Raw genomic sequence first — 22,504 nt, forward strand, 5'->3', positions numbered from 1 at the left:
TATAAAACAGGCCAACAAAATGCTCGGATATATAGTGAAAAGTGTTGTAATGTTAAAACTTTACAATGCATTAGTAAGACCTCCTCTAGAATATTGTGTTCAGTTGTGGTCACCTCGCCACAAAAAGGATATTGCTGCTCTAGAAAGAGTGCAAAGAAGAGCGACCAGAATTATCCCAGGTTTAAAAGGTATGTCATATGCAGACAGACTAAAAGAATTGAATCTATTCAGTCTTGAACAAAGAAGACTATGTAGTGATCTGATTCAAGCATTTAAAATTCTAAAAGGTATTGATAATGTCGACCCAAGGGACTTTTTCAACATGAAAAAAGAAACAAGGAGGCAGATAAAGAGGCATTCAGAATAGAAAATAGGAGGCACTTCTTTACGCAGAGAATTGTGGGAGTCTGGAACCAACTCCCCAGTAATGTTGTTGAAGCTGACACCCTGGGATCCTTCAAGAAGCTGCTTGATGAGATTCTGGGATCAATAAGCTACTAACAACCAAACGAGCAAGATGGGCTGAATGGCCTCCTCTCGTTTGTAAACTTTCTTATGTTCTTATGTTCTAATACTGTTTAATGATTAACTTTTACATTACCGTAGCTTATCTCGTTTGCTTTATTTTTGCTGCATTTTTGACTTCATTTTAATTGTGAATTGAGCAAAACCTCTGCCTGGTTTGTTCCCCTTTTAAACAGTCTGGTATAATGAGCACAGAGCTGTAGAATGTTAATAGTGAGTACATTCAATATCTCATTCATGTTAATATTGCTCTAGTGCCCTGAAGCCATGTGATTTATATGGTGCTAGAGCCCTGCTGCTCTCCACTGCCTTCATGGGGTAGTTAAGGGTGGCTTTTCTTTTTTTATGCTTTTGTAATTCCTTCTCAATTTCATGTCAGGTTTTGGATCTTGAGTTATTGCACTGTGTTACGCCTATAACCCTAAAAGATCCTCTCATGAAATGTCAAGCTCCTCTGCTCTGTACTGATTTATTGTCTTCTTAGTAATACGGGAGCCGTTAGTCTGGATTTGCGTGATTCACTGCGTTATTTTGGTTAATGGTTACAGAATATCGTTTAAAGTCCAAAACTTTGAGACACAGTCAAGCAGGTTTAGGGCCCACTATAGACATTTAAAAAGGTGAAATCACTGATATTGTTATTATTATTAATAGTAGTACCTGGGGGCCTGTGACATAGAGCGAATAAGTCCTAGTCAACAATCTCCCTCCTGACCTGTGAGGGCGCTGTGTAACAGGAACAGAGTGCCTCATACTGGATGTTCTGGCAGTTCATTCCAGGGTCAGTCGGAAGCCGGCCATCCCGGAAGGGGGCGGAGTCACAATGCCCGAAGTCATCGTACTAATGCGGTATGCAATGTGTCAGTCATGGATTGGAGGAGACGTGATTGAACTAGCTATCGCAGGAGGCGTGACTAAGGGTATAACAGGGGGTGTGACAATGTAATCTGTTCCTTCGTTATGGTTACTGAGAGGATCTGTTTAGGAAACGGAAGGAATTAATTATCGTGAGTGTTTCGTATTTTGTTTGTTTGATTGTGCTGTTTATCTTTTGTCACTGTTAGATGGCTAGCACACACCAGGAGCTGTCGCTATTAGCCAGCACCAAAGCCCAGACTGCACGGCACCACTGTTTCATGAACTGTTGTATTTCACTCCACCTGAAGTGACCGTGTCTGTGTTTGGTGTTGTTATAAAGTGTGGTATTATTTCAGGACTGAAACCCTTGTTTTGCACAGAGCGATACACATGGCTGTGTAGCTGTGTAATAAGCCTGTGCTTATTATTTGTGTTGTTGACGTGCAACCCAGCCAAATAAAGGAGCTGTTTTATTGAACTTTCACTGTCTTGTGTGTGTTATTCCTGAGCACTGCACCAACTACACCTGCGCATGGCAAGCCACTTTGACACAGGGCTCTTTTTATGCAATTGTAAGGAATATTTTGTATTATTAAAGATCATTTTAATTGTTCATTTTCACTTTTCTAATGTTAAAAAACACTCTCTGAATATCTTTAAATGATTAATAAAGTGTAACTTGTAATAAGAAATAATGTACACTCAACTCTACATTAGACTGTATTTGGTGGCATTTTTTAAGCTGTCTAGAAAAATGATTTGAATGGTTAAAAAAAAGAGACATTTGACTCCCAGTCATGAGTCATCTTTAAATTTCACCATTCAATCTCAGATTCCCTTGTTGAATACACATTGCAACGTGTGTGTGTGTGTATCTAACAGGCTCAGAGGTAGTTTTATTAAGATGAATGAATTAATAAAACACTGTAAATACATCTGCATGTACATGGCTTGAAAAATGACATTTGTGATTGGATGTGATCTGTACAACTAAACTACCTGTCTGCACTGCAGTCTTTCAAGAGTTCAAGTACATTTTCAAATCTCATAATCTCATGATGGCTCTATTGCAAATCCAGAGGAGGATTTTAACATCTATTATTATTATTATTATTATTATTATTATTATTATTATTATTATTATTATTATTATTATTACTCATGGTATAGCATTTATAGCATTTAAAAGGATGTATTAACAACTTAAATCAAGTTTTTACTCACAATATTGTCTTCCTTGTAACTAGTTTTTCGTCTTTAAACTTTTTTTTTCTTTTTTTTTCTCCCTGTATTTGCCTGTTGGCTTTTTAAAATAAATTCATACCACTGTTCTCTCTCATGAATTAGCGGGGGCTGAATGAAAGTAATTTTGTGATAACCAATTAAATTGATAAATACATACTTTGATGAAAATCAGTATTAAAATGTTCTGGTATATACAGTGGCATAATACACGTTTCAAAAATGTGTTTTACACACAGTGATGCAGTGTTATGCATGTACTGTGTATTATAGGTAAAAAAAAATCAAATACATTAATAAACGGTATTTTAATATAGGTTTATTGTGTGTTTGATTTTTATTTTCCTTCTGTTGAAGTCAGCTGTGCTTACTGTTATCAATTATGCTTCATATATGTCCCTTTGAAATACAAACAATATTAAAATGGTATGAATGTATGTATAAAGTGATATTTGAAGTATTTTATACAAATAAAACGAACCCATTATCAGTGTGATTTATTTTGCAGCCACATCCTGGGGAGAGTTTGATGATTTTAAGAGACAGTGTGCCATCTAGTGGCAACTTTTGGTTATAACAGTTTAACAACATAACTCCTGTTGCTTGATTTCTACTTCCTCTGTGGTAAAGCAATGTTATTGCCTTAATTTTCAGTTTATTTAGAATATTAAATATTCTAAGTTTTTGCATTTTTGCCTTTACTCATTTTTGTTTAATTTGCATGTCAATGTGTCCATGCTTTCCCTATGGTTATGCATTTGCCATATTTTGCTTTCATATGCTTTACCGTACCTCTCTGCATTTTACAATGCTCACCATGCTTTACCATGTTTTCTTACACTTTGAAATGCTTTTATAAGAAATGATTTAACATGTTTCTGAACTATTCCAGCAAAAGGGATCTGGGGAAGCCAGTCAGTGTTGTGCTGAGCATTGAAGTCCATGGGTGGCTGTGCATTGAAACCTGTGCAACCCTGATATCATTCCCCGTCTCACAATTTGCCCTGAGGAGTCTTTCCAGAAGCATTTTGCTGCTTCCCCTATTAAACGACATGCTTTGAAGCCTGTGGCAGGCATTTAGTTTATTTAAAGAACAAGTAACTTCAGATGTAATTTACATTGATTTCCTACATTTCTCTTACCATGCTTTCAATCATTCTGAGTGGCCTGAGTTCGGTTGCTTCAAAATTGAGTTATCATTAAATCTCTTAATCTCTCTAAATCTCTTTACTTGACTCTGAGTTTGATTTGAACTTGCCTGGAGAACCCTAACTATCTGGCATTGACCAGAGTCCCTCATTCCATTCAAGTCATGTGACAATATAGAAAACTGGAGAGAACTCAGTATTGCAGCAACAGAACCCAGATACATCATAAAACATAATGGGGGAACAACAAAAAAACTATTACCATTATATATATATTAATCATAATATATACAAGTATATATAGCTCAAAGAGCCAGATATATATGCAAGCTGTAACAGGTGTGTCTTTCAAAATATAAAAGATGTACATAGAGAATGAAAGTATACAAATTAAATTATTTAATATGATAAAAATAACCACTTTAAAGGGGTTGTGTCTAACAAAATAATTCCATAAATCCTACCCGTTTTACACTTCCACATCTAATTGTGCAGTTTTTAAAACCAAAAAATACAAAATATTATAGCAAACACCCGTTTTCATTTTATTTATTATGGTACTACAATCGGTTAAAGAAAGATCTATGCCTTAATCAAAGAAAACCTGTTTCACTTCCATTTGCTAGCTCATTTGCCCTCAGCAGTATCTTCTGACTAAAAGTATGTCAGTTAAGAAGAAAAAAGAAGCTGGTTGGTCAATGAGAAGAAAGGATGTGGACAGTGTCAATCTCCAGATGAAATGACCAAGGAAGTGCAACCCTATCTGAAAACATGGCTTGCAAAAAGAGAATTGTTTAACATAGTGTAGTACCAGGTATCACACATGTTTACTATAGCATTTAACAGCACATTTACACAACAGGTACGATTTATGAAATTATTTTGTTCTCTACAAACACTTTTGATTTTATGGATCCCATCTCTGAAGAGCAGTGTGATTCCAAATATGACAGCTAGGCGGCAGCCATGCATGGAAACCACATGGGACAGGTGCTTCTGTGATGGACCGAAGTGGACAGACTCTTAAACAGCTCGTTGCAAGCTCAGCAGCCGCACTGCATCAAACACATGCAGGTAATTGATAATAAGAAGAGCCATGAGCGTTTCACTTACTCTGCAGTGCTGCTGGGGGAGATACATGGCGCTCCTGTGCAGTGGGAATCCTGCTAAACAGCATCGACAACCAGCATTTCTATTTGAAGCACAAATACCCAGCTCCTGGTCCAGGCCCTGGTACTCTCCCGCCTAGACTACTGCAACTCCCTCCTGGCTGGCCTCCCTGCGTCCGCCACCCGTCCGCTCCAGCTCATCCAGAACTCTGCTGCCCGCCTGGTGTTCTCTCTGCCTCGCTTCGCCCACGCTACTCCACTACTCCGCTCGCTCCACTGGCTCCCGATCACCGCTCGCATCCAGTTCAAGACTCTTGTACTAGCCTACAGATGCCTTGACCAGTCTGCACCCAGCTACTTCCAGACCCTCATCTCTCCCTACACCCCCACTCGACCTCTCCGCTCCGCCTGCACTAGAAGACTAGCTCTACCACCGCTACGCTCCCCTGCCTCCAAAGCCCGCTCCTTCTCCACCCTTGCTCCGCAGTGGTGGAATGACCTTCCTATAGATGTCAGGACTGCCCAGTCCCTGACCACATTCCGGCGCCTCCTTAAGACTCACCTCTTCAAAGAGCACCTGTAGAACTCCTTTGTTTGTATCCTGGGACACTATCACCCTTCATGTAAATGTGCTTTATTTTGCTCTTATCAGCCCCTATTTTACTGCATTTAATCCTGTACTTCAGAATACTGTAATCTGCCAAGTTTTTTACCTGTAGTACTTTGTATTTAATCACATCCTGATGTAACTATCACTATTTAATCATATCCTGATGTAACTATCACTATTACCTGCTGTATTATTGAATTGTGGTTTGTCAAACTTGTACTTTACTTGAACAAAAGTTATTGTATTTCTTGCTCTTATTGTATTACTTGTATTGTAACGCTTGAAATGTTTTTGCCTACGATTGTAAGTCGCCCTGGATAAGGGTGTCTGCTAAGAAATAAATAATAAAATACAGTAAACTAAATGAAGGTCTGAGGGCTTGTTATTAGAAAAGAGGGACTTTTAAAAGCATACAGATATCAGTACCTGTACGAATTCAAAATACTGCAGGTCAGAAATAGTTATATACAGTATCTTGTTAGTTTGTCTGAATACTAGACATTTAATGATGCTGGCTATGTTAAAAAATAAATCAAAGTGAAAGTCTAGTCAGGAGTTCAATGCACTGTTATTACTTTTAGTATGACTGATTTGGTAGTTTTACTTTAAAGATGTAGTTAAAATGGTATATATATATATATATATATATATATATATATATATATATATATATATACACACACACATACATACATACATACATACACACACACACACACACACACACACACACACACAGAGTACTGACACTAACTAAATACACTGGTATCTTTGAATAGATACTCATCTCCTTTTTAAAAGCATGCTAAATATTTTAATGAGCGAGACATCTCACAAATAGAATGGTAAACAGAAATGTTCTCCTTTTCCTAGGAAAGCAGTACACCTGGGGATGGGAAGTTTGTTGCCAGATAGCTTCACTCAGACTACTTTATCACTAAATATCTTGGTATCCTTGAGTAGATCATTTTCATTTTCTTTAAAAATGAAATGCTAAGCATTTTAATTAGCAACCTGTCTCACAAGTTCAGTTGGACCCTAAATATGCTGATTTCCCTGAGTGGTGACTGCAAGACAATATTCAATGTAGTGTTGTCCATGGCAGCTTTTTGAGGTTAAAATGTAGAGAAATGTCATACCCACTCATTCTGAGATATTTATTAAGTAAAGGGTCTAAGTAAAGGGTCTAAGTAAAGGGTCTAAGTATTTTATAAGGGGCATGATGGTGGATATCCATGTAACTGGTTCATCCTTCAGCACAGTGCCCATGCTGAAAACCACCACCGGAAATCAAAGCCATGGTAGGGAGCAGGTCATGGCGGATCATGGCTGGAGACCTTGCTTCCATCTGCTTCCACTCCAACAATGCAGAGCTAGACAGTGTGGACTTTGGTAAATTTGTTTGGCCAGGCTGTGTGTATGGAATTAGTTGTGTTGAAAAACTCACTTTGTCACATGATTTGAATAGAATGAAGCAGACTCTTGAGTTCCCGGAAGTTTTGAAAGAAAGCTCAAAGCCAGGTAAATGTTAATACAGCATCTCCAAACCCGATTACCCGGACAACTCTGTTATCAGACACTCCCTTGGTAACTGGTTGCGTGCAGTGCTGACCAGCCCTCATTCTCTAGTACTTACAGAGCGGTGCAGGAATGTATAATAGATTTATAATAGATGTATAATATATTTCTAATAGATGTACAATAGAGGTATAATAGATGTATAATATATTTATAATAGATGTATAGTAGATGTATAATAGATGTATAATAGATTTATAATAGATGTATAATAGATTTATAATAGATGTATAATAGATTTTTGGGCGGTTTCTTCTTTGTGAAAGTCATATTAACAACTTCATGGTTGTAATTCTAATATCCAAAAAAAAGTCTGATGTTAGCATACAGAAAGCCCCACTACAACTTTACAAACCACAGTCTGTGAAGAGCCCAGACAGCATTATTCTTGATAACAAGTCAACAATAAGTGCTGTCGTTTCAAGTCTAGTCTGCTGTGCAATTTCTGAAGGCAGAATAAATATAGGATGACCAGGGGCAGCATCTTCACACAGAGTGTGATTCAGAGAACGATTCATGGCCGACACACTGACAAAATCCTTTTTTTATCCTGATACCCTGTGGTGCCAAAAGTCAACTATTAAACAACAATCTGTTTGCCTCTGCAGAACACCATCCATTTACTGTTTGTCTCTGCTATTATTCCAGACTGCTGCAGTGCTGACAGAGAAGCTTCCTCTACCTCGTGTCTGCATCACTTTTCACCTATCTGTACATGTATCATTCTGTTAAACTTTCGTTTAGTTTTTCTCCCCAATTTAGAACGTCCAGTTATATTCCCTCACTGCAGCAATTCCCCACACAGCTCAGGAGAACTGAAGGTCAGTGGGCATCCTCCGATCCCACGACCAAGCCAGCTGACTCTTTACATCCAGGAACTTGAGAGACAAAGGCCAGTCCTGCAGGTGTCCACTTGAGCTCACCAAGTGACTGGCCAGTATGGTCCGCTATGCTGCGATGAGGAGAAACAGTCCCTGTCGGTTTTGCCTCCCTAACCCATTGGAGTGCCAGAGCTAATGTGACACTCACTGTGGAATCTCCAGTGAAGACCAGCCAGGAAGCAAACTTGTGCTCCCCTAACTGTATGACTCCCCCTGCACACCGCACGGCAGCACCTTTACCTGGTGAGCCACTCTCCTGACTGTATGACTCCCCCTGCACACCGCATGGCAGCACCTTTACCTGGTGAGCCACTCCCCTGACTGTATGACTCCCCCTGCACACCGCATGGCAGCACCTTTACCTGGTGAGCCACTCCCCTGACTGTATGACTCCCCCTGCACACCGCACAGCAGCACCTTTACCTGGTGAGCCACTCCCCTGACTGTATGACTCCCCCTGCACACCGCATGGCAGCACCTTTACCTGGTGAGCCACTCTCCTGACTGTATGACTCCCCCTGCACACTGCACAGCAGCACCTTTACCTGGTGAGCCACTCTCCTGACTGTATGACTCCCCCTGCACACCGCATGGCAGCACCTTTACCTGGTGAGCCACTCTCCTGACTGTATGACTCCCCCTGCACACCGCATGGCAGCACCTTTACCTGGTGAGCCACTCCCCTGACTGTATGACTCCCCCTGCACACTGCACAGCAGCACCTTTACCTGGTGAGCCACTCCCCTGACTGTATGACTCCCCCTGCACACCGCATGGCAGCACCTTTACCTGGTGAGCCACTCTCCTGACTGTATGACTCCCCCTGCACACCGCATGGCAGCACCTTTACCTGGTGAGCCACTCCCCTGACTGTATGACTCCCCCTGCACACTGCACAGCAGCACCTTTACCTGGTGAGCTACTCTCCTGACTGTATGATTCCCCCTGCACACTGCACGGCAGCACCTTTACCTGGTGAGCCACTCTCCTGACTGTATGACTCCCCCTGCACACCGCACGGCAGCACCTTTACCTGGTGAGCCACTCAGGAACTCATATTGTTTAACCTTTTGACTGCCATGCAAATAGAATGTTTGTGTTACTGCTGTGCTATTAACATTTTTGTTCAAGCATTTTACAAACACACATCAAATCACGAAGAGAAAACACTGGAAATCAGAACTGTGTAGTGACAGTGTGTGCTGTGAGAAACAGCCCTGTCATTGCTTACACACTATAACAACATACATTGTGAGAAAGATGATTTCTAGTATGTTTTATGCATTTATAAGGGTTATACTTACTGTTTTAGGTATTTGGTTAAAGTGATTGTAGCTCTTACATATATAATGCACTTCCATGAACCATATAGGTATGAAATGTACCGTATCTAAAGGAAATATGCCATTGTAATTTTAAATAACATTTTAAAACATGATGTCTGGTACAACTAGGTAAAAGAAGTTCTGTTTGCTTGCTTTATCTTCCAGGAAATCTGTTACACCTCCTAGGTCATTTCACCTCCACAGTTTGTATCTGGGTCTTACTGACAAAGAATGTCAGTCATTAGGCAAGGCAGTTGTTTGGTTAGATGCCCTGAAGGGGCGGGGACAATTTCTCCAGGTAGAATGACTGTGAAAGTGTAGGCCTATCAGAAGCAAAGTCTGCAAACAGAGATTTCTTTGACCTACCTGATTTCATGTTTTAAAATGACAATGCAGGAGACCAATGCAGTGAACGGATGTGCACGTCGTGGAAAATGCATGGCATTATTTTGTTAACTACAACCACTTTATTAGCTAACAAAATCGGATGAACCATTGCAGCTGCCTCCATTAAATCTGCTTGATCTATGATATCTCACACAATTTCAGCTTCCCAAGGAGTGGCAGATCACAAGATGGCGCTGGCTCTTACTTTTATGAAACACTGTAGCAACTCTTTAAGCACTGTTTGTCATTGTATGAACATGTCATTAATTGTGGAAATAATCAGAGGGAACCTATTAAATACCTCTGTTTCACACATTACATATTCACAAGACACATGTCCCTCAACAGCGTTGCAGGTGGCAAATGCTGATTAACCTCCTGTCTGCCTGAGTAACAAGGCAGGATTTATATTGATCATTACAAAATAAATTGCTAACCAGGACCAAAGGTTCCATTCTGCTCCCAGGGTGGAATGTCAGCACAGTTAATAGTGCATAAAAGACAATGCTGGTGCAGCAATCCTATACTACTCTGCTCTGTTCAATTAAAATAGATATGCAAATAGAAGAGCAAATGTTTCCTTACAATACCTAGCTAGAAAGAAGTGTGAAAGATCTCTTTAGGAATTAACAGCCTGATTTAAGATGACCAATTATGAGGTTGAATTATTGGATCTAAACGGCAGCATATCTGCACAGTTCTCTACAGTTCTAAACTGGAAATTGTGTTTTTCGCTTTTCAGCGTGTGTAAGAATTTACGGTTAATCCAAGATTTGTTTGTAAGTAATGACGAACTGCAATAGTCAGTTGTTATGATAAATGCATGCTCAAGGCCCTCTGCATCTAAAACAGTGCACCACCAGGCACTATTACCAAGGGGAAAATATGCAGTTCCAGTAAGCGGCTGCATCAATCAATGTAAAAATGTTACATGTCAGGCAAGCTGACAAAGAACTACCCCTGTTACAAGCAACCATTTTAGTGTTTTCTCCTTGGGAAAAAAAATGTACTGGAACACAATGTTAAAATGATGGCCCCTTCATTATACAAACTTGACTCACAAACCTAACATTTATTTTTGGATTTAGTCTTGGATATCACTTGACTGGAGGTTGGCAATTCGTGATGTACTGTATTTCACACGTGGCTAACTTGCAAAGAGGCTGGGAACAGATTTGAAGCTACTGCTCTTTACTCATGCATACTATTCCTTCAGATAAGGAATGCTCCTCTGATAAAGTGTTCCATCATGTGTCGCTGTGCTGTAGTTCTGTGCTTCATTCTCAGACTTGACAGAACAGTAGAAATTAACCTTGCTTTTCTTAGCTACAGCCTTAGCTGCTCCATTTGTGTCCACAGTTCAGTGTACACTGGAATCAGCTTGATCATGCATGAATGCCATACAAGTGAGTCATTCTGTCTCAAATGGGACAATAAAGGTGTTAGGCTGTCTCATATCTTCATAGAAAAATTAACCCAGGATGGTATCCATGAGATATGGGAAAAAACACAGTTTCAGCTCTCGGGCCAGCGGTTTGACTGATACGAGGGATTAGTCCTGCTACATCTCCAGAAGCATTTCAGCTAGTTTGTTTCAGTCGCTCTGATTGAAGATATCAAATAGCAGATTTCATTTAATCTACTGCATTATATATCTTTTTTTTTTGTTAGATCCCCTGAACCTTTCTATTTTGTTGCCCGATTCCCCCTTGTGAGACAGCTAGGAACAGAACCATGCTTGGGGCTGTTGAAGTCCCAGCCACAGCTGCATAATGAATTAGAAAAAATAAGGAAGAAGAAGACAGTTAGCATGTTTCCTATGAGGAGTTAGTAGAAACATGGTAAGGTCAAGTTGCTCGAGATTAAAGATCAATTCAAGCTTTGCAAAATGCAAAAGGTTTCGTTGTGTTACCCTATGTGCCATTTTCAGTGCAATGATATTAAAGAATTTGGTATGGGTACAACATAGCACCGTTGTTTTAACTAATGTATTTGTCTTGGCTAGATTCACTTTGTATCATTTTCTAGTTCAGTGGCATTTTAAAACATTTTAAAAAGAGCCCTCAAATATGTCTTCTCTCTAAGTTCAGCTGGTACACCAGATTGTATCTGTAAACCTGCCCCCCCTGTATCCCTCTCCTTCAGTGCATGTAAGCAATACCCCATGTGGCATTTCTTACTGATGTGTTGCGTTGCAGGGGGGGTGGGTTAATGGTTACACTCTAGTGTACCAGCTGAAGACATGTTTCAGAGCACTTCTGAGGCTACAGGAGCGCTATAAAAAGACATGTGATGAGTTGAGCTCAGTGGGCGCCTGGCAAAGAGGCACCATCTGTAGCAAGGTGAGTAGAAACAGTGCCTGACGATATTGCAAGCCTAACACACGGGAGCGCCAGAACCAATGCAATGCTCCCTATGGAATCCCAATGAAGATCAGCAACTTGGCACAGTCAGGACTCAAACATGTGCTCTCCTGCAAGACTCAGCCTGCACACCACGTAGGCATGACTTTACCAGGTGAGCACCCTGGGGACGAGATAAGTTTTACATATGACAATAACATCCAAATGATAAAGGATGCCCCATTCTTTATAGAAATGTGTGGTCTGTAATAATGTGCATTAATGAAGGGGTTTTGGCAACTACAAAAAGAACAACTGTAGCCAGATGTACGGCGCTGATGTTTCTTTTTTCCTTTTTTTTCATTTCCCTGTAATAAAATCACAGATAATAAATGGCGTAATTTGGAACCACTGACAGAAATCTGAATATGCAATAAAATAGATGTGTCTGGATAGTCTACTTTTAATTTCTATGCAGAGAGAAATATTACTTGTCATAATGACTGTTATAATATGGACAGTGATGAAATATGTTCTCGTGAGTTATTGTGGCATTGCACTTCATTTTCATTTTAATAAACCACTTGTAGAAAAAAAGAAATGGAAAGCACAATTATGAGCACTAGCTATATTATCACTGGCCTTGATATTTAGATTCTTTGCTTGTAACGGAATGCTTCAGTTTGGAATTTCCAGGGATCTCAGAATGAAAAGCTTGTGCTGCTGCCTGGTACCTGATTTCATGTATTGTAGTTCAAAAATAAAATCTATAAGAAGATGCAAGAAACTAGGCCAAGTAGACAACCGTTTCGGCTTCTACCTACAATCAGACCACGTGACTAAAGCAAAGCTGCCAGGATGCAGCAATGTAGCCATCATTTTGTATTTGAAATATTTTCAAATTCTAAAAAAAAGAACCAAAAGTCTGATTAAAGGAGGACCAGTAATGCTGTTAAAAGACGTTTTTAGTTTTCCTTGAATAAGGGCTGATTTATGGGAGGCTATTGTAATTTGATTTGATACATGCATTTGGAGTATTTGTTGTCCATTTGACCCTAGTTGGACCGCTTGCATGCTCACAATAAAAATCCTGGTTGCCTGCTTTTATATTAAATGAATGTTCCCGAGCTGTGAATTGATATATTCCATGTTAATATAAAAGTTAGATTGTTGCATAATAGTACTTTCTTATTAATGTTCTATCTTTAGTGACAATGGCTAGAATTGAAAGTACACTTTGCACTGATAACATGATATAGTTACCAATTCCAATTATCAATGCAAGCTGAATTCTGAACAGAATAGGTTTTGTTTTTGTATGCATATTGAGTCCAGGCCTGGAAATTGTTGCACATGGATTGCTGCACTTGTGGGCATTACAGTGTTGATAACACTGTACTGGTGTGTCATTTCTTTAAGCTACTGTAATTACACTGTAAGGAACACTAAAGCCTGGACTCATTTTATAATAAAGTAGCAGTTTAGAAATGCTGGTTTATGATAGCAGTTGCATCTCAAATTTCAAACATGTCAAATGCATTTATTTAACCAGGATAGGGCTGTCCTTACAAAGGTAACACAACACAATCCTCTCCCTAAACCGAAACCCTAACCAGTCAGTATCCTATACTGCAGTCATACACATCTAAAGTAGTTCATGTTTGGCAGTGAATAAGTGTTTTTGTTACTTAAAAAAAGTGACCATAGGTGCTGACTTCCTCAGTTGTCCTGACAGGAACATTTCATGGTACATTTGTAAGCACTGCCAGGATAGGACCCTTGGGATATACATTTAGTTTTTCAAGGTGATCCTGGCAGGAGAAGGCGGCAAGAAATAACATTATAAAATCAATGGCAAAAGAAGATAAAGCATTCAAACAGTACAAAAACACTTAAAACAACCATAAACACTGTAATAGATAGAGTTTGAGCCACTGCAGTGGAAATGACTAGTCTCAAGAGCACAGTGCTGAACAAGAAGGCATCTCAGCATGCACTTGAGAAGGGTGACGCTGGGGAATCAGAGCTTTAGAGACTTGTCTCGTTGAATCAGTGCAGCCCTGGCTGCCCACAGTGGACATACAAACAAACATTGTTATATTTCTTAATACACCCATCTGAATGGCAGAATCCTAATTCTCCTGGACTTTAGGAATCAGAGCAGCAGAACAGCACGGATCTATCTCTCCTCAAACCAGGCAAGGAAGATTGATTTGGAAGATATTTATTGATATGGTCCACAGACAGAACATATTGGATATTACATCTGCCACGGCCCCACTCAAATGACTTAATTAGTCATTGCTGAATAAATGGATTAATACTCTGTCACTGTACTTTATGAAACGCAAGGCAGCTTAACAAATTTTTCAATTAGTTTTGAACGATAGCCATTTTGAAAAATGAGATGCTTTTCAACTTTTTCTAGCTTTTCAACATTTTGCTTATTAGAAAGCAAACCCACAGGCCTCACCCCACATGTGAGAATTTGTGTATTTATGTATCTAGCTCACAACCCCCAGGCAAGATGGAAGTAAACTGCAATCTAAAATTTGACTGAGGATATTTCCATAGAGGAATTTCTAAAAGACTTTACAAAACAGATTAACAGTATATTCCCATTGAGTGGAGACTTAGAGCCAAACTCTAATTGCAGGCTGTGAGTATTGTTACACTGTGACTGTCTGAAGCATGTGAATATTCTCTTATGATATATATTGCCAGAACGATGATTATCTTTGGAATTAACAGGGCCATATTTTCAAAGCATTCATTTCACAATTCATTTTTTTAAAGTAATATACCAAGTAACATAATTAAAGGCGTTGTAATGAGCCTTTACTAATTGGTTACTGTACCTTTAAGTTATGTAGTTTACTGTTTTCTGGCCTGGATTAACATACTATATGCTGTATAGTACGTTACTTGACGATTCGATGCCTCAAGGCCTTTCGAGTCCTGTGCAGCGACGCCTTCGGTGCCACGCTGCCCCAGAGCCTCGGTACCTCTGTGCTTCGACACTCTCTGTGCCTCGAGGACTCCACGCCTCTGCGCCTCTGCGCCTCGGCGCCTTCGAGGCTTTTAAGCTCTGCGCATCGACGCCCTCGGTGGCCTCGGTGCCTCTGCGCTCCATAGCCTCGGTACCTCGGTGCTTTGACACCCTCAGTGCCTTGAGGACTCGTCACCTTGGCGCTTGACGCCTGCAATGCCCCACAGCTCTCTACAGTGGTGTCCACAGTGTTTTTCAGCACCCTCGACCCCAGTACCCCGGAGCCTCAGTGCTTCGACACCCTCGGTGCCCCAGGGCCTTGACACCACGCCCTCTGCCCAAAAATCACATATTGCACCAGCGCACTCAATCCCCTCGAGGGTTTCAGTGCCTCGGTGCTTATAGCCTCGACACCTCGGTGCTTCGGCTCTGTCAAGTGCCTGGCATATAACACACCTCTGCTGCCTTGGCAGATAGGACGTTCTGCACTATTTGTGCCAGATCGAAAGAAAAAACCTTACAGAACAGAATGGCGCAATTGATAGGCAAGACACTTGCAGCTAGCCTGGAGAGCTGTCTTTGGCCTTGGGATCTCAGGTCTCCCCCCTCCTCCAACCCTCGAGCCCAGCACACAGTATACCTTGGGTGCAGGCTCCAGCCCGTTCGTCCCGCAAGCGCTCTAGATCCCCCTCGAGGGGTAGAAAGAGAGCGAGGAATGCGGATCAGGCGAGGGACATTGCCGAGTTAAAGGGCCAGATGGCCCAAATACTCGAGCACTTAAGCAGGCAGCAGACTCCCCCTGCACCTGCCCCAGCTCCACCACCAGTGCCTGCCCCATAGCAGACTCCGGCTTCACCGGTAGTCGCTCCAGATATCTCAGAGCAGGACGTGGTGTTGAGCGAGGAGGAATAGGACACGCTTTCTATAGTGGCTTCCTGGGATGAGGAGTCCTTCCTATGGGGAGAGACTCAAGACCCAGACCTGACACAAGTAACGGTCCTCAGCTCTGAGCTTGCCTCAGAGCCTGAGGTTCCAGTGCCCTCCAGCTTGGTTTGGGCGTTTTTGGAACGAGCTGCCAACTTCCTCCAGATCCCCTGGAAGGCAGTCTCCGAACAGCGCAGTTCTGTATTCAGACCAGAGTAGACTTCGACCCCCCAGCCTTTTCTGATGTTCCCAGACTTTCTGGAGGTCAAAACTGGCTAAACCCGGCCTCAGCGCCCAGTGTATCCAAGAGCGCGGCCGCACTTGCCTCCATGGAAGGTGCAGAGGCGATAGGGCTAGCACAGTTCCCTCCGGTGGACTCCACCATAGTGGCCAGTGCGAGCCCCCCCAGTAGAAGGTCTGTCCAAGTATCCTGTATGCCATAACGGTCAATGCAAGATCACGGAAGCCCACCTGAAAAAGGCTTACGCAGCTGAAGTGCAGGTGACATGCCTTGCAAACACAGGAGGCCTCTTGATGGCCTACCTGGATGGCATGCTGCGCTCTGTTACCCTTCCCGAGCCGCTAGCTTCAGAGCTATGCACAGTCTCCGGCACTTTATTGCAGATATCGGGTTTCCAAGGGCAAGCCCTGGGCAGAAGCCTGGCAGGCTTAGTGGTGGTGCGCTGCCAGCTGTGGCTGTCTCAGGTGAGGGTGCCAGATGTTGACAAGTCAGCGTTACTGGAAGACAGCCTTTCTATTAGCTATCACCTCCGCTAAGCGGGTCAGTGAGCTACAGGCACTGTCCGTGCACAGCTCCTGTATGCGTATTTGGGACAATGGAAACAGGGTGTCGTTGCGTAAGAACCCTGCTTTCCTCCCCAAGGTGATTACAGCTTTTCACTTGAATCAGTCAGTGGAACTAGTGGCTTTCCATCCCCCTCCCTTTGCGGAGTAGACAGATAGGAGATTAAATTTATTATTTGTTCAGTTCGGGCATTGAGGTGTTATGTGGATAGAACGAGAGCACTGCATCAGTCTGACCAGCTCTTTGTCTGTCATGGTGAACGGACCCGAGGTCAAGCCCTCTCTAAGCAGCGACTGTCCTATTGGATTGTGGACACGGTTTCGACTGCGTATACTAATGCCGGTCTACCCCCACCTGGGAGGGTGGCCGCGCACTCAACCAGAGGTGTGGCTACGTCATGGGTCCTCTTCAGAGGTGCCTCGTTGACAGATATTTGTACTGCGGCCAACTGGGCTGGTCCTCATACATTCACCAGGTTCTACCGTATTAATGTCGTAGATCCCTCCATGCCTTCAATAGGCACCAGGGTCCCTGAGGTTGCACGCTCACACCACCAACACTAGACGGCAGTAGTGAGATGTCCCTCATATGCTGTCCGCTCATTCTCCCTCACAATGGCTTTGGTATTCTTTCCCAAAAGTATTGATGACGGTCCCCTTGAACTGAAAGAGAAGATGACTGCCAACCTTGTGAGGTCGCATCACTTGCATTCGCGGGTTCAATGCAATAGACTATTTATTACCTCGGGAGGTGGGGCCGAGGACGCCACTCCACGGAGGGGCCTATTGGCAGCTTTGATATAAAATGCTCAGCAAATACCTAACAAGCAGGCATATCCCAAAAGTATTGTTGGCAGTTATCTTCTCTTTCAGGAAACCGGGGTTACATCCAAAACATATCGTTATCAATACATGCCTAAAGAAGATAAGTGGCATCATGTGGCAGGATAAAATACAGAACGCAGAAGTGCTTGGCAGGTGTGGCATGAGGGGTCTAGAAGCTTACTTGATGAGGGCACAGCTACACTGTTCTGGCCGTGTCGTCCGCATGCCAGGAGACAGAATTCCCAAGCAGATCTTTTTTGACTGGTTGTCTGAAGAGAAACTTCACCCCGGGGTCCCCTGCAGGCATTATAAAGACTCATTGAAAGCAACACTCAAGAAATGCAATCTAGACCACAGCACCTTCGCGGATTTGGCTTTAAATAGGCTTTATTGGCATCGCCTATGCCATCAGGGTCTGGCTGAGTTTGAGGAGAAGAAGATCGCTGAGCTCAGTGAAAGGTTGGTCCTGCAGCAGTTCTCTCTAACCCTGCGATCGCCTGTGTGCCTCTCCAGCTGTACACCACACAATGTCGCCACCTAGTGATGGACATACCATATCTACAAGGTAAATTTGTATCATACTTTTGCAGTATTCTATGATAATGTTGCTAGTGTAAGTTACTATGTACAGTTTACCCTGTCTCTCTTATAGTTCAGAGTGTCTTCTCTTGAGCACTTTGGATGGGCAAGACAAGAGGACTGCAAAAGGAAGCTGATTCAGTCACTGAAAATACGAAATGTGAAGTCACACCAAACAACACCGGATCTACTGTACATATGAACTTATTAGAAATCATGTTTTAATTGAAGAAAAGAAACAAGACTATACAGTTAATGCTGTTATCCAAGTCCAGTTTTTCAGTTAGTAGATGAGGCAGCAAAATCTACTGGTGTTCTGAAATTCGGCTATTTGATTGTCTAAGAGTCCTCATGATTAATACGCTGAGAAGAAATGGATTTTAAAGTATTGGTTGTAATCCACTGCCTTTGAATCTACTGTTTGTCTTTTCTATTAAAAACGTATATGCTAGTTTTAGCTGAATTTCTCTATCCCACCCCCCTCCTCAATTTCAGTGCTTCACTCCTTTGACCTTGCCCTGAATGATTAATGAGAGCAAATCAGGACTGGAGTGAAAGTATTCAAGTTGCACTCACTAATTTCTGCGTTTACAGCACATTTTCTACTGATTCCAGTTCATTCAAGACTTCCTTGTGCCACTTGAGTAACTCACAGGCAACAATGCTCACAGAAAAAGTAGCAGAAAAAGGAATATTGAAGCTTGTCAAAAAAAGGTTTATGTTTTTATTTGATTCCATGCAAATTAACAACCAAATGGTCATTACAATGAAAGTGATAAAACCCTGGTTTTAAGTCTGTCCAGTGAAAAAGACTCTGCTGTTTCGTTACTGCTTTTTAAATTGAATTCTTATTCCCTTTATCAAGGTGATGACTGAAATAGAAAATGATATACACTAGAGGGCAGTGTTGCAGGGGTACATAATACGGGTTGCACTCTGGTGTGCCGGCTGTACTTAGAGAGAAGACATGTCTAAGGCTGTGTCTCAAATCGCTATCTACGTCCTATCCACTATGCCCTACGTAGTGTAGTTCCCTTCAGCGGCAATTTAGGGTCTGTGGCACATGGCCAAAGCATTGACTTCGGGACACACTTAAACGTCGGTATTCCGCGTGGTTACCTTTCACGTGCAAGGCAAACAGCGCGATTATAAAGTGGTTTCTTTTGGTGTGTTGGGAAGGATTCCAAAGGATTCCAATACCTATTGTAAATGAAAGTAGTATCAGCCATTATAAATACACCTTTGGTGGAGTTGTCTTCTGTGTACTCTATATTGCTGTGTATTGATTGTGGAATTTCTCAATAAAAAAAAAAAAAATGAAAGTACGGTGGGTAGGCTAAGTGAAGTTTCAAATTATTTTAAAATAAATATGTCATAAAGCTTGTGTATTAGTAACATAGTTACTTTATAAACTATTGTATTTATTAGTAACGAAGACTAAAGTTATTAGTAATAATACAAAACCTTATCAATAAATATCACGTTACGCCCAAGTGACAAGAATGACATTTTTGAAACGTTGTGATGATTTTAACTTTAAATCTAAATTATACTAACAAAATAACATTTTTAAAATACTGTATTACTTCAAATTAACACAGCCCTCGAATTAACGCCTCACTCAGATATCAGCTTTTTAATAGACGCCGTCCTTGAATAAATGCCGCTCTCAATAAAGAAACATAAAGGTATTTCTTTTTCTACTCCTGCTCAAAAAATGAATAAATAAACGCGCAACCCTGGCTATGTACATGTGTCACTAGATGTGAAGACTGAAACAGAAAGTACTATAGAAAGGGAAACACATTAGTTAAATAGCTGTGATAACCTGCACCTTGCTTAGCAATCAAATTTCATCTATCTTAAAACAAACTATCCTTACTAAATTTAAATACAGAGTTTGTACATATTTCTGTTATTTACCGTAGTATATCAAAAAAATTATTTGCCGTAGTATATCAAAAACACCATGTGGATACCTCGAATCAATTTGAGAGTATTTATCTTGCACTCTTTGCTGTATCAGCCACTGAACACTTAAAAATATTATTAGTCATTAAATCTTAATAGAAAACAGGTGACAAGTGGATGTTAACATATATAGAGCCTGTTGTGGTTGAAACGTTTACAGTGCTGTGTCACTGACATTCTCTGCGAGAGCGACACTCTGTGAAAAGATAAGGTTCCAATGGGGTTCCAGTTTAAAGGAGCTATGAGGGAATTATAGAAGGCACAAAGCGAATTAGTTGAAAGTCCAGTCTTTTAAAGATAACTCTAGAACTCCTTCAGTTCAATCTTCAGTGAGGCAGCGATCAATCACCTTATGTTTTTTGTCATGTCGTTTTAAATCTTACACTGTCACCTGAGAATGAGATCCGCTCCGGGTTTGTAATGCCCAATTTCAGTCAGGAAACTCATGTGATGGATTATTTATTAAAACATAGACTAAAGAACACTAATACATTATACATATTTTACACTGCATTCTTTGGCCTGCCCATAAATTAGCTTGCAGATACGTGGAGAGGCTGACCATAGGGAAGCCATGGGCTTAGCTGCCCTCCCCAATTAGACAAAGCAAAATAGCAGGTGGAGGCTGCGGAAGAAGAGGTAAACTTTGACACACAGCAGGGACGTAATGGATTGAGGTATAAATCCCATCCTTGCCGATCATTGGACGTATTGTTTATTGAAGGACAAATAAGATACTATCTATTCGATTGATGAATGGATCTGCTACTGGAAGCGCCTAAAACATGCTTGATGTTTGTGTGCTTTGATCTAAGGTTAAAAGGAGTTCCCTGCCAGAATCACCGCTTTGCTTAATTTCAAGGCAAAACAATATTTTCTTAACATCCCTCATGGAGCAGAACTAGCACCAGTTACTATGGGCAACTGCTAGAATCTGAATAACCTTCATCTGCGACAAACAGCACGCTCACAGCAGAGAGTAATGTAGTGGAAGGTTTCAGAGGCAAATACAGCTAACACCTTCTGAATTCCAGTTACACATGTCTCATGATCATGAAGGCAGTTGCTGCATTTGAAGAGACGCTCTGTTTTGTTTTAATCCTTCATGAAGCTCACAGATACTTCCCACAACCCCCCTGCTTTGTGCAACTGGGGCCTCACTTTACCCTTAGAATTTTGTTATCGAAATGTTGCATGCTTCTAATTGATGGCATTAGCACAGAGACAGCAAGGCAGACCAAATGATGAACACAGAACTGACAATAATGCCGAGCATGGCCTTTCCAGGCAGATCTTCATTAAAGGAGGCACTTTCTAAAGAAGTAAATGTCAGGGAGATTATTAAAACGGATTTGGCCAGGACAAACAAGACCTTGTTGTTTCTCAGAGTCTGCCGTGAATGCCAGTATAAGATTTCTCATTGACAAGTGAAGACAGCAGTCAAAATTTATGAGCACAGATTTTTTTGTACAGTAGGGTGACAACCCAGGTCTTAATTGAGTATGAAATATGATATAAACACTGTGAAAACAAATAGCAGGAATAACTAATGAATCTTATTTGCTCTTTTCGCAGTGCCAATGCTATTTAAAATCCATGTTGCTCTTTCAGATTGTTATACTGTTCCAGGGGAGCCTGAATCCAAATTTGTATTCGAATTTGTAACAAGTCTCCTCTGAACAATTAGGATTTCAGTTGGAATTTTGAAAGCCTGTGGAAAATGAATGAATAAGTCTGAATAAGAAAGTGTGATGGGCAGGGTTGTGTGATACACTGCCGTTACAGATTCTGTCCACTGTCGGTGAGATGAGGTTAAAAGCTCTAAAACCATGAATGGTTTGTGGTTAAGATGCTCTGTTACAAATGCCATATTGTGAAGATGGCAACATGATGCTTATCGCAGTGCCAGCACTAGGATTTAATGGGCAGGATTTTCAAAAGTTTGTAAATGATAACTCTAGTGTTAATCAAGAAATTGGTGTGTAGCATTGATTTTGGCATTTTCAAGCGGTCATTATGCCTATTTCGTTATTAAATAATCGTCCTAATGTTATCTCCAAAATTATGTTGATTTACGAAATAATGTTAATATCTTAACAAGCACAGCTTCTGGCGACTTTTTCTTTTCTTTGCCTGGGAATTTAAAAGCAAATCCGTATTAATTGCCATAATTTATCAAGAGTTAATTTGCACTTGGGAAAACAGGGTTTTAATTAACAAAAGTGTATATAACTCACCTTGAAACAGACATTTAATAGAACGCGTCAGTGACGCTGATGATACAGAGAGAGAGAGAGAGAGAGAGTGTACAGGACCAGGGTTAATATATCGATAATTCAATATTTGTAGTTATGAAAATATTTGAGCCTTTTCTATACTTGTGGTTATGAATTAGATTTATTCACTT

The sequence above is a fragment of the Acipenser ruthenus genome, chromosome 18 (assembly GCF_902713425.1).
Source record: "Acipenser ruthenus chromosome 18, fAciRut3.2 maternal haplotype, whole genome shotgun sequence".
Classification (NCBI taxonomy): domain Eukaryota; kingdom Metazoa; phylum Chordata; class Actinopteri; order Acipenseriformes; family Acipenseridae; genus Acipenser; species Acipenser ruthenus.